General features: G+C 41.2%; 2 pseudogenes; both read right to left on the bottom strand.

Annotated features, from left to right (window-relative positions):
* Positions 1 to 328: 328 nt before the first annotated feature.
* LOC109562686 (interferon omega-1-like) lies at positions 329 to 896 on the bottom strand (annotated as a pseudogene).
* A 9,816-nt stretch (positions 897 to 10,712) lies between these two features.
* Positions 10,713 to 11,309, bottom strand: LOC109562648 (interferon alpha-1-like; annotated as a pseudogene).
* Between the last annotated feature and the right edge of the window lie 1,332 nt (positions 11,310 to 12,641).

Genomic DNA, 12,641 nt, shown 5'->3' on the forward strand with positions numbered 1-12,641 from the left:
GAAGGCCTGCATTGTGCTCTTCAAAAAGGAAAGAAAAGTGTCCATTAGAATCAAATTCCTGACACTTTGCTTTTACCTGTTACAGAGACTAAGCGTTAGGTTAACTGACAAATACCTTTAACAACATACTATCTTAAAAACTTTTCCATAAAAAAATAAATTTTATATGTTGAAAATAGCAAATACCCACAAAACACATAAAAAGATCTTTTACATTATGTTATAAAATTGTTTAGTAAAGAAAAGAGATTGTGTTATTCTGTCTAAATATTTTTGTAAAATTGTGATTTTCATTTCAGTCATTTTTCACCTCGTAAGCAAACAGATGATCACTTTGGAGTCTTAAGCAAACAACAGTCTGATTGAGTGGAGAGTGTCACAAGTATAATTTTCATTTTATCTGTTGACTTTTCTTGAGGATTCTTACATGAGGGAAAGACACTTTTCAATTTCCACTCTGACAACCTCCCAGGCACAGGGGCTGTATTCCTTTCCCTTCAGGTAGAGATGGATACCTTGGAAATACTTCCGGACAGCAATTCCCAAATCGGGACAATCCACAGTCATTTCTTCCAGCTGTTCCAGGCTCTGATTCAGGCTGGAGAGCAGTTTGTCGAGGAGGCTGCTGTTCCAAGCAGCACAGCTGCTCTCCGTGGTGAAGAGGCTGAGATCTGCTGGAGCATCCGTTGGTGATAACTGGTGCCTTGAGTCATCTGGATTGGGCTGATATTCTCTCTTCTCCAAGGAAACTTGAAGTCGTGTCTGTTCTCTAGGCATGACAAAGAGGGGATCGTTTTCATCTGTCTTAAATGTGTGAAGATTTCTTTGCTGTGCAGAGGACAAGCAGGAATGGAACAGAGCATCACTCCTGCCACTAGCAAATAGATCTTGGCCATAGGGAGTTTCCACAGTTTATTGGAAAACTGTTTATTTATAAACTGGAAAATTCTTTAAGAGATGGGAATACCAGACCACCTGACCTGCCTCTTGAGAAACCTGTATGCAGGTCAGGAAGCAACAGTTAGAACTGGACATGGAACAACAGACTGGTTCCATACAGGAAAAGGAGTATGTCAAGGCTGTATATTGTCACCCTGCTTATTTAACTTATATGCAGAGTACATCATGAGAAATGCTGTGCTGGAGGAAGCACAAGCTGGAATCAAGATTGCCAGGAGAAAAATCAATAACCTCAGATACGCAGATGACACTGCCCTTATGGCAGAAAGTGAAGAAGAATTAAAAAGCCTCTTGATGAAAGTGAAAGAGGAGTGTGAAAAAGTTGGCTTAAAGCTCAACATTCAGAAAACTAAGATCATGGCATCCGGTCCCATCACTTTATGGCAAATAGATGGGGAAACAGTGGAAACAGTGGCTGACTTTATTGTTGGGGGCTCCAAAATCACTGCAGATGGTGATTGCAGCCATGAAATTTTAAAAGACGCTTACTCCTTGGACAGAGGAGCCTGGTAGGCTACAGTCCATGGGGTCACAAAGAGTCGGACACGACTGAGCGACTTCACTTCACTTCTACTCCTTGGAAGGAAAGATATGACGTACCTAGACGGCATATTAAAAAGCAGAGACATTAGCCAACAAAGGTCCGTCTAATGAAGACTATTATTTTTCCAGTAGTCATGTGTGGATGTGAGAGTTGGACTATAAAGAAAGCTGAGTGCCGAAGAATTGATGCTTTTGAACTGTGGTGTTGAAGAAGACTCTTGAGAGTCCCTTGGACTGCAAGGAGATCCAAGCGGTCCATCCTAAAGGAGATCAGTCCTGGGTGTTCATTGGAAGGACTGATGTTAAAGCTGAAACTCCAATACTTTGGCCACCTGATGCGAAGAGGTGACTCATTGGAAAAGACCCTGATGCTGGGAAAGATTGAAGGTGGGAGGAGAAGGGGACAACAGAAGATGAGATAGTTGGATGGCATCACCGACTCAATGGACATGAGTTTGGGTAGGCTCCGGGAGTTGGTGATGGACAGGGAGGCCTGGCATGCTCTGGTTCATGGGGTCGCAAAGAGTCGGACACGACTGAACGACTGAACTGACCTGGACCAAACTGAACTGACACAGAGTTTCCGTGATTCACTGGAAGGCCAACAGGGGGCGAGCGGACACCACTAATCAAAGAGCGAAAAGTTTCTTCGCCCGGTCCTGGGAGAGCGCTTCTCTAGGAGGCCGCAAGAGGGCGGAGGATGTCTTCTTATTGGTTTTATTTGGGAGTTTGCCGAGTTCTGAGACTTCCTTTTAGCGGGTTTGGCAGCCACAGAGGAAAGGCGTCGCAGCTCAGAGACCAAGTTGGTGCTCATTTAATAGTGCACTAAGAAATCTTCAATCCGAGCCCTCGCCAGACACATTTTGTGTGATGGCAAGCCAGGAATCTTGCATTTCTGGGCGTCCAATGAATGTTGTGCTTTCTTTTCGCTCAGAAACTAGAACGAGGCCATTTTTACAAAGAAAATGCGTTTACTGAGGCGTTTGAAGCGGAGAATTAGAGCGAGTTGGGGCCGATTTTACAGATTGGGCCGTTTCTGGTTTCTCGTTTCTGGTTCGATGAAGGGACAGCTCAGGGAATGGGGAACTTGGTGGCGGCGATGGGACGACTGGACGGTGTTGGGGACGCCCTGGGGTGAGTCCCAGCATGGTCCCCACCCGGGTCGAGGACGGGGGAGCTGTGCGCCCCTGGAGATGCTCTGGGACTTTTAGGGTGTCGTTCAAAGAATTGGCCTTGAAGTGGGGGAGTAAGTATTGAACAACTGAAAAGCAGGAATATTCAAAAACGAACAGGAATGTATGCCCTTAAATTTATACTTAATTATATTTGTCTCATTAAATATTTTAAAACTTTTATTTTTGCAATATTTTTATGAAAACATTTTAAATATTAGATATATGATGTTAAAGTGTATGAGTATTAAAACATTCATTTTTATGAAAATATGTTAAATATTAGATATATGATATTAAGGTATGAATATTAAAATATATATTAATATTTATTCTATTTTATTAAATTCTTTTTAAGCTATGATTTATACTGAAACAAGAATTTAATATGATTTTACTTTCCTGGCTTTAATGGAAGCAAACTCAATATATTCAAGATCACTTCTATATTTGTTTGACAATTTCTTGTGACTGTGTGACAGTCTTAAATAATTTTTATTTAACCTGAGTTTCTGAAACACCACTGCCAGCACCCCACCTTGCGTGTAGTGTAGAAAAAAGGATTAGTGCAGATGTCCCTGGTCCAATGAGCAAGACTGAGCTTTCAAAGCAAGAGGTGCCAATTTGATGTCTGGTCTGGGAACTAAGATCCCACATGCAGTGCTTTGCAGTCAAAAAGAAAGGAAAGAAGGATGGAAGAGAAAGAGGGAGAGAGGAACCAGAGGAAGAAGAGGCAGTGTCCTGTACAAAGCGTTGAGGGCATTTACAGGTTTGATCTTTTCATTTTCTTTGGGAAGAACTTTATTGGTGAAATGAAAATTGCCCAGATTTCATTGACAATATGAAGCCTTTCTTTGTAAGACACATATGGTCTTGCAAATAAAAGGACATTTCTTGTCTTTCTTGAAAATTTAGATGTTTTGTTCAGCATCTATATTTTGGCACTTTCATTTTTTAATACTGAATTACAATATTATTTATCTTGCTGTCTTAGACTTGGTGCCTTTTTACATATCACGCTTAAGAGAAGTCCTTTCTTACTTCACCCCAGTACTAACCCAAGAAATCGCTTTAGAAGTACTGTTGCCATCTTCCTTGGATGAAAGTATAGGAATGTCACATTTCGTTCCTGTTTCATTGTATAACCGATTTCCTGGTCTCTTTAACCATTAAAAAAGTCTTTGTCTTAAAATAATATCACCAAAGGTGGTCTGAAACTAACTGAGCATGATGTAAGGAACTGTTTCAGTTCAGTTCAGTTCAGTCCCTCAGTTGTGTCCAGCTCTTTTCGACCCCATGAACCGCAGTACACCAGGCCGCCCTGTTCATCATCAACTCACAGAGTTTACCCAAACTCATGTCCATTGAGTCGGTGATGCCATCCAACCAAGGGACTGTTTACCTCATTTATACTCTTCACAGAGCAGCCATTATTTTGTCAGACAATTTTTCAAAATGCTGGTTCTCTGCAAAAGGATTCAAGGGCTGTAAGATTTCTTTCCATAATGTTCTAGGACTGCCATAAGCCTGGAATCTTGGGATCTGCTCCTTCAGAGACTTTTTGGCCGCCCCCATCCTAGACTTTGCTTTTGGGGGGGCCTCAAAACACAGCATTTTAGCCATTTTCCTTCTCTCCGTATCTTTTTTTTTCTAATATATCTTTTTTTTTTTCTATTAAGAAAAAAAATTCCCTTTAGACTGCCTTCATCTAATTTCCTCTTCAGCCACCCCTTACCTTTTGGTAACTACAAATCTGGTTTCTTTTTCTCCCAGTGTGATTTTGAAGTATAACATAATCTGTGTCTTAAAAAGTAGCATCAAAGGTGGTCTAACTGAAACTAACTGAGGTTGAGGAATGGGACGACTTATTTATTAACAGAGTTGCTGCTGCTGCTAAGTCACTTCAGTCATGTCCAACTCTGTGCGACCCCATGGACTGCAGCCCACCAGGCTCCTCCATCCATGGGATTTTTCAGGTATGAGTACTAGAGTGGGGTGCCATTGCCTTCTCCATATTAACAGAGCAGTTGTGTTTCATTAGACAACTTTCCTAGAATCTGTTTCTCTGCAAAGAACTTCAAATGCTGTGGGATTTCTCTCCATAATGTACCAGGCACTGATCAAAAGGGAGGAAACTTGGGCTCCTGGGCTCCTTCAAAGTCCTGCAGGCAGTGCCTCTCCTAGAATTAACACTTGGGGCCTCAAAATGCAGACCCTTGACTGTGTTAAGGGACTTTCAGGCAAAGCTTCTCTTCGTTGGACTGAGGGTGAAGTTAACAGGTGATTCTTGGTTATATTGATATAAAGACTACTATTATTCATTAATTTCCACGTGCTCAGCCTGTAATTTGCACACTTTATATTATTTGGACTATACGATGTCCTCTGTGATGGTACTAAAGTTGTCTTCATCTTTTAGGAGAGGAAGTGAAAGTCTGGTGTCGGCTACACTCAGGACCTCAGTTAGTGTGAGAGTAGAGCTTCCTGCTGCTCCCAATCCCTCCTCCGTCAGCTCTGAGTACTGGCCCTCAGCTGCTCTGAGCTCCTGCTGCCTCCTTCCTCCTCATCCTCCCTCCAGTGTCCTCTCTCCTGCTCCCAGGAGGGCAGACACCATCCCCGCATGACTCTCCTGGAATCCACATCTCCAGGCACACTGTCCCATGTGTGTGCGGTCAGCACACTTTGGTACAGAATGAAGAGAATTGTATGAATTAACCCATGTTCAGTATTATGCCACTATTATCATAGACCATCTCAAAATGAGAGCTATGGTCCTGTAAATAATTGTGGAAGAATTAAAACCTTATGTATTAGACCTTAAAAAGAAAATGCAGAGAGTTATGGCTAGATTTATTTTGGTTCAATTTAAAAACTGTCAAAATAGACTATGGAGTCACACCTCTAAGTTCTCTTTTAGACTAAAGAAGAGAGTTAGACTGAGCTTCAGGTTTTTATTTCAAGCTGAGTTGACTCATATAGATGAATATCTCCTTTTGGATTGAGACTTTTCCATGAATAAAATTTCATTTCCAGTGTAATAACACAAAAGAAGCATCGAAGCTGTGACGTTCCCTAATACCCAGAATAGAAGGGAAGTTTTTCAGTGGAAAGAAAATAGAGAAAAGTGCAGAAAGTGACAATTCTGACCTATTTACAGACCTTACTTGCAGGAAGGTGCTGAGAACAGCTGGATAAAGCCTGGCACAGCCTGACATCTGCAGCATCACCAAGCCCACCAGATGCCAACCCCTTCCCTGATGACATGGAGGGTGGTGTTCTCCAGCCCTGGAGAATGGTGATCATCACCATTGCCACCCTCTGAGAGACCAGGAATCCCCCAAACTCAGCACTTCTGTGAAACTGAGGGCTACAGCTCAACAAGGTGCCTTAAGCTGCCTTCCCTGTGCCCCAGCGACCAGGAGGGCACCACAGAATCCGTGTAACAGAGCAACTGGCCTTTCTCGCCCAGCACACCTGTGTCCAGGTCCAGCGCCTCGAACTCCAGCACCAAGTCCACAGGGAGAACCGGAGAGTCCCTGTAGGCAGGAGCCTCCAGCTGAGCTAGGTGCTGCTGGGGCCCAGGGAGTGCGTGGGGCCCCAGGAGCAGTGACGAACCTTCCTTTTCGGGCCAGACTGCCCAGGGGAGCCTTTCAGTGGCTTTGCTCAAAGCCTTTGATTTCTGCACCTGCCCCTGCATACGTCCTCACCTTCCTGGGTGGAGATTTTAGCCAGAGCAGTTTATACTGGTGCCTGTTTATGCTGTGATTGATGGCTGGAAATCTGAGCATATTGTGGTATGTTTTCAGATTCCGGGTTGTTTCTGGGAAAAAAGACTAATTCGGAGAAAGGGGAAAGACTTCTAGATTCCAGACGGTAATCTAGATATTGGGACCATCCAGTGGGAAGACTTGAGGATAAACTTGAGGAGCCCCTGGGGAAAGGGGAAATTATTTTATTTAATATAAACGGTAATTTCTTCTGCAACGTTCAAGTAGTTGAAAAATATTTTTAAATGTATAGATAAGTCTTAAACTCACACCAAGTTTAAATATTTTCCTTATGCCAAAACAAGACTTTAAGTCCTGGATTCAGTGGAAGCAAAATGATCTGTAATGTTTTCAAAATTACTTCTTTGTTCATCTCAGTTCAGTTGAGCAAAAGCCATATTTGACAAACGTATGACCCAGTTACTACCGTAAGTAATTAATCTCAATTTTCAAAATATTTTTTTCTTCTCATTTCTTTTAACTAAGGATCTTATGTTAAGCTTTCAAATTTGTACATAGTTTTTCATTGGAGAGTTTTATTAATTTTTAAAAAATGTTGTTGCATATAGATAAGTTGCTTTAAAATTCATAATCAAGATGTTTTTTATTTCAGCATAATGTAGGTAGGTTTACACTTAATATACCATTTACTTCTTAATAAGCATCTTATATGCCAAATGAACTGATTTGCATGTTGATCTGATGCCTATTAAATATCTCAGTGTGCTTGGTACAGTCATGAGATTATTTTATTTGTTAGTAAAATTTCAAGATGTGTAGATATGCTTTGTATGATACTAGAAAAGATTAATGTATTCTCATTTGCAGAGGTAGAATTTTTGCATTAAAAATTAGAGCTGAGTAAGGCACAGATACAGCATAATCATCTTTAGGGTAGACATGAAATAATGGCGAAACCTTTGTATACACCTGTCACAGTAACAACTCTCACAGCTGTTTAATGTGTCCCTGATGATTTATATAATCTACTCAATTAAGATAATTTTCTAAGCTGTTGTATTAACATCATATAGAATACAGAACATGAGATGGTATATTGAATGGACTACAGGATTCCTGTTATCCCTATTTTGTTTTTAATTGGAGAAAAATTGCTTTACAGTGTTGTGCTGGTTTCTGCTGTACAACAATGTAAGTCAACTCTAAATACACGTATATCCACTCTCATATTCATATTTTAAAGCTGAGAAAACAGTAGCATAGGACAGAAAAATCAACTGGACTTAATGATGCAGGAAATTGAGGGAAAACTAAAGAGACGCCCAGATAACAAATATACTGGTCACCTGAGAAAACAAGAGAAACCCACAAAAAATAAAAACGAAAAAATGCAGCAAGTTTATCATTTTCAAACAGTTTAACTGGTAAAACTCTTTTAAGCTTATCATTATTATTATCATTATTACACTTACATTTTTATTGACAACCCTGAGGACCAGTAGTATCCTACCGTTGTGCAGGATGCTGGGTGGGAATAAGAAATGCAGACTTGCTCCTGCTCTGGGGAATCAGTTCCTCCCCATCTAAGGGACTCTCAGTTAGAAAGTCCTGATGGAGGATGTGTGTGGGGAAGAGGTGTTTAAAACTAAAAAGCAAGACCTTGATCTTGAAAAGTACAGACTACAGGAAATTCTTAAAATAATAAAAGTTGAAATATGGTAAATGTATAAATTGGTGGAATCTTTTTTGATCACTTTTTATAAATGAACCCTGACTTGTTACTGCAGGAACTTGGATATGCCTCGATAATAATATTTTCTGTACAGCACACTGACATTTGATTTTTAAGATCTGTCTTAGAAAATCATACTATTTGAAGACAGGCAACATACCTAATTCCAGTAATTAACCTCCTGTTCAAATCTCAGCCAAAGTATGTCCATGGCGGTGAATAAAAGATATGATGGGTGTGCATGAGATACTTCAGCCTATTTCAATGGTGAAATATCAAAGTTTTGGCTTAGCTTCTGGTTCAAAATGGCAGAATAGAAGGACATGCACTCATCTCGTCCTGCGAGAGCACCGAAATCGCAACTAGCTGTTGAAAACCATCCACAGGAGGACTCTGGAGCCCACCCAAAAAAGATACCCCACGTCCAAAGCCAAAGAAGAAACTGCAACGAGGCAAAGGAGGCGCTCAATCACAATAAAAATAAACCCCATACCTGCCAGATGGGAAAGCAACAAACTGGAAAACAATAATACCAAAAAAGTTTTCCCACTGTTGTGAATGTTCTGAGCCTTATGTCAGGCTTCCAAGCCTGCAGATCTGGCAAAAGGACTGGGTATCCCCAAGGAATCTGACTCTGAAGGCCAGTGGGATTTAATTACAGGACTTCCACAGGACTGTTGGAAAAAGACTCCATTCTCAAAGGGGACAAACAAAATCTTGAGTGCACCATGACCCAGTGGAAAGGAGCAGTGACCCCACAGGGTACCAAACCAGACCTACCTGCTAAAGGTGGAGTCTCCTGTGGAGGTGGGTCAGCAGGGGCTTGGCATGGGGACAAGGGCACTAGCAGCTGCAATCCTGGAAGGTGGCCCTTGGCGTGAGTCCCCTTGGAGGTTGCAGAAAATCAAACGCTTCATTCATTAATAATGTTTCTTACTTTTATAGTACAAGAAGGGCAAAAATTGGCTTCTGAACTCTTGGGTTTTGGTCTTTCACTAGCAATGCAGAGGCTCCATGAGGTGAAATTACCAGCAAGGATGGACAAGGGACTTTATGGAAAAGAGAACTAGGATCCAACCCGAAACAGCCCAGGACTGGAGAGCAGAACCACACACTTCACAGCCCCTGCTCTTTGCTTCCTGCCTCTGCATTGATATGAGATGTCTATTCTTTCCCTATTATTCATGTTTGTCTTAGATCAAAGCATTTTCTACTAATCTTGCTTTCTCAAAGAGTTTCTTCAGAACTCATAGAAATGCTTTTAGAAGTATGAAACCCAGAAATTGGAATGCTCTTCAGCATACAGCAAAGGAAAGTTCTCACACTCTGAAACTAGCACCCAAGTTGAAAACAAAATACCTTTGTCAGGGGCCAGCACCTTTCCATGCTGCCCTCCAGTCACTGTCTCAGGGCGGCTGTCCTGTCTCCTCCCTGAGGGCAGCCACTCCGTGATTCTCACGGTCCTGATGATTTCTGCCAGGAGCGTTTGAAGCCTCTTGTGTGATATGGACTCATTGAATCCAAACAGTAATTGTATGAAAACTACACTCATGTCCCCATATTAAAGATGAGGAAACTGCCCTGCAGAGCCGATCTCCTGGGTTCCCTTATCCTCCTGCCCTCGTGTGCTGTTAACACATGGCCGTTCCATCGCTGTGTCCTTGTGCCATTCCCTCCCTTTTAAGACTGAGGTCATGGGACTCCATTTTAAGTCCTATTCTCATTCCATACTCTCATCCTATTTGATGAGTTCTTCTGTTATGCCTTACACTTTATGAAATTGCTTGTAAATTGCCATCTCCAATATCCATTGAACATTTGCACTGAAATGTCTACTATAAGTAGTTACCTTTTATTTTTATCTCCTCTCACAGCTTGATCCACCTTCTACCGGGGGAATTCCATTTTTCTCCCTTTCATTGTAGCATTCAAGCTAACTGATAGTCTTTCTACTACTAATTATACTATTTTTAAAATAGTTAACATTTTATTATAAATTAACTCATTATTATTTTTTAGGTTACTTTCCATTAAAAAAACCAAAGTTATGAAAATGATTGGATGAATTATGTTCATGTCTACATCCTGAGAGCAACATACCACCTGGCTAGAAAGTATATTTTTACTTGTAATGTGCAAATCATAAATATGGGTGAAGGAATTGTAAAATGCATTCTTTAATCAAGTTGCCCATTCAGTCTTGATGTTTCTTTTTTAAAGAAAAACAAAGAAAGTTTTTTATAGTAAGGTTTAATGAATATATATATAATATATATATATACAAAATATATTTTCCCCTTAAGTATACATACATAATTATATGAACAAAATAATTTAATTCTTTAAATATAGATAAATAAATATTAAATTAGATAAATAAATGTCCAAATAGATAAATAAGTAGATGGATCAGTTTGAGTATCTGCAAAGGAGTAGTGCCCGTAAAGTAGATCATGATGTCGCTTAATATACCTGAAATCATTTGACAAATTGATTCAATTCAGTGTATGATGACAGCAGAAATGAGTCTTCCACATGGCAGCACAGGAGGAAGTGTGGTCTGTTGGTCCGTGAGAATCATTTCCGTGTTGAACCAGGTGTGTGTCCGTCCTTTCTCCTGAATCTCTCCTGCAAGTTTGTTGAGGAAGAGAAGGCTCTCATGACTTGTGCTCTGATAACCTCCCAGGCACAAGGGCTGTGTCTCTTCTCTTGCAGATAGAGAGTGATTGTGTGGAAGTATTTCCTCACAGCCAGGCTGGAGTCCTCCTTGAGCAGGGGAGCCCCTCACAGCCCCTCCTCCTGCCTCAGACAGGCTTGCAGGTCAGTGAGCTGCTGATCCAGTGCAGCGCGGAGCTTGTCCAGGAGGCTCTCATCCCACACAGCGGCCAAGCCCTCTGTGCTGAAGAGCTGGAAGGTGTGCTGGGTCACCTCGTGGAACACAGAGATGGCTTGAGCCTTCTGCAACTGGCTGCCACCCAGCGCCTCCTGGGGGAATGCGAAGTCATTTCTGTCCTGCAGGCAGGAGGAAGGGGAGACCCTCTTCAGTTGTTGCAGGAGCATCAGGACCCTCCTGTTGGCCAGGCTGTGGGTGTGAGGCAGGTGGCAGCCCAGAGAACAGATGGCGTTGCAGCTGAGCAGCAGCAGGGCCAGGAGTAAGGACCAGGCTGGGGCCATCGGGGACCTTGCAGATGCTTCTGGCCTGGGGAGGTGGATGACTGTGAACCTGCTTTCTAGGTTCTCTGAAGACCTTCCATCAGGCCTGTGTCTTAAGTAGGAGCCCATGGTTTCCATTTTCTGAAAGTTCCCTCTTACTTTCTCTACTTTTATTTTTGCTTTTCAATGTGCACTCTCCAAATTCGTTAGAATAGTGTTTCACAAACATTTTTTTCATTATTGCCTTCCCTTCCCCTATTGACAGAGTCTTCTGAGAGTTTTTTTTTTCCTAATTACCCCCACCATGAAATGTTGACAACACATTTATGCTATGGATCCATCTTTGTACTCCATGCATATCTTTATACATAGAATAAGAAAGTGCAAAGCTTACTTGTTATATTCACCCTAGGGTTAACAATGCCATAAAATGAAAGGCGTACAATAAATGTAAAATTTGTTGAGTTTTATTTAACTTTATGAATGAGTTTGAAGAATGACTTTTAATGGCGGATATTTACTTATATAAATAGTAATGTACCAAATTACATATTCATATGAAATTCATATAAAAATATATAATAATACCATAGTATGCTACTGCTAAGCTGCTAAGTCACTTCAGTCATGTCTGACTCTGTGCGACCCCATAGATGGTAGCCCACCAGGCTCCACCATCCCTGGGATTCTGCAGGCAAGAACACTAGAGTGGGTTGCCATTTCCTTCTCCAATGCATGAAAGTGAAAAGTGAAAAGTGAAAGTGAAGTAGCTCAGTCATGTCCGACCCTCAGCGACCCCATGGACTGCAGCCTTCCAGGCTCCTCCGTCCATGTGATTTTCCAGGCAAGAGTACTGGAGTGGGGTGCCATTGCCTTCTCCAATAACACAGTACAGATAGACTTAAAAATCTTTGAAAACTCAAAATCACTGAAAATCTTAGGTTCTTTTCTTCATATTTATTTTGAAGTACTTTTAACTTTGTTTCCTTTCAGAAATCAATTTTTAATTCCCTGTCTGCTGAATATTCATCTCAATTTTATAACATTTCTTTCTGTTTAGCTCTTGACATACTTATGGATGTTCTTAACAACTTTGATAGGAATAAATAATAAAATACCATGATACCAGTCCAATGGAGGAGAGCGAAGAGGAACTAAAGAGCCTCTTGATGAGGGTGAAAGAGGAGACTGAAAAAGCTGGCATAACACTCACCATTTAAAAACCTAAGCTTCTGACATCTATGGCAAATAGATGGGGAAAGAGTGGAAACCGTGACACATTTTCTTTTCTTGGTCTCGAAAATCACTGTGGACATTGACTGCAGCTACAAAACTAAAAGACACTTGCTCCTT

This window comes from Bos indicus, chromosome 8 (genome assembly GCF_029378745.1).
Source record: "Bos indicus isolate NIAB-ARS_2022 breed Sahiwal x Tharparkar chromosome 8, NIAB-ARS_B.indTharparkar_mat_pri_1.0, whole genome shotgun sequence".
Classification (NCBI taxonomy): Eukaryota; Metazoa; Chordata; class Mammalia; order Artiodactyla; family Bovidae; genus Bos; species Bos indicus.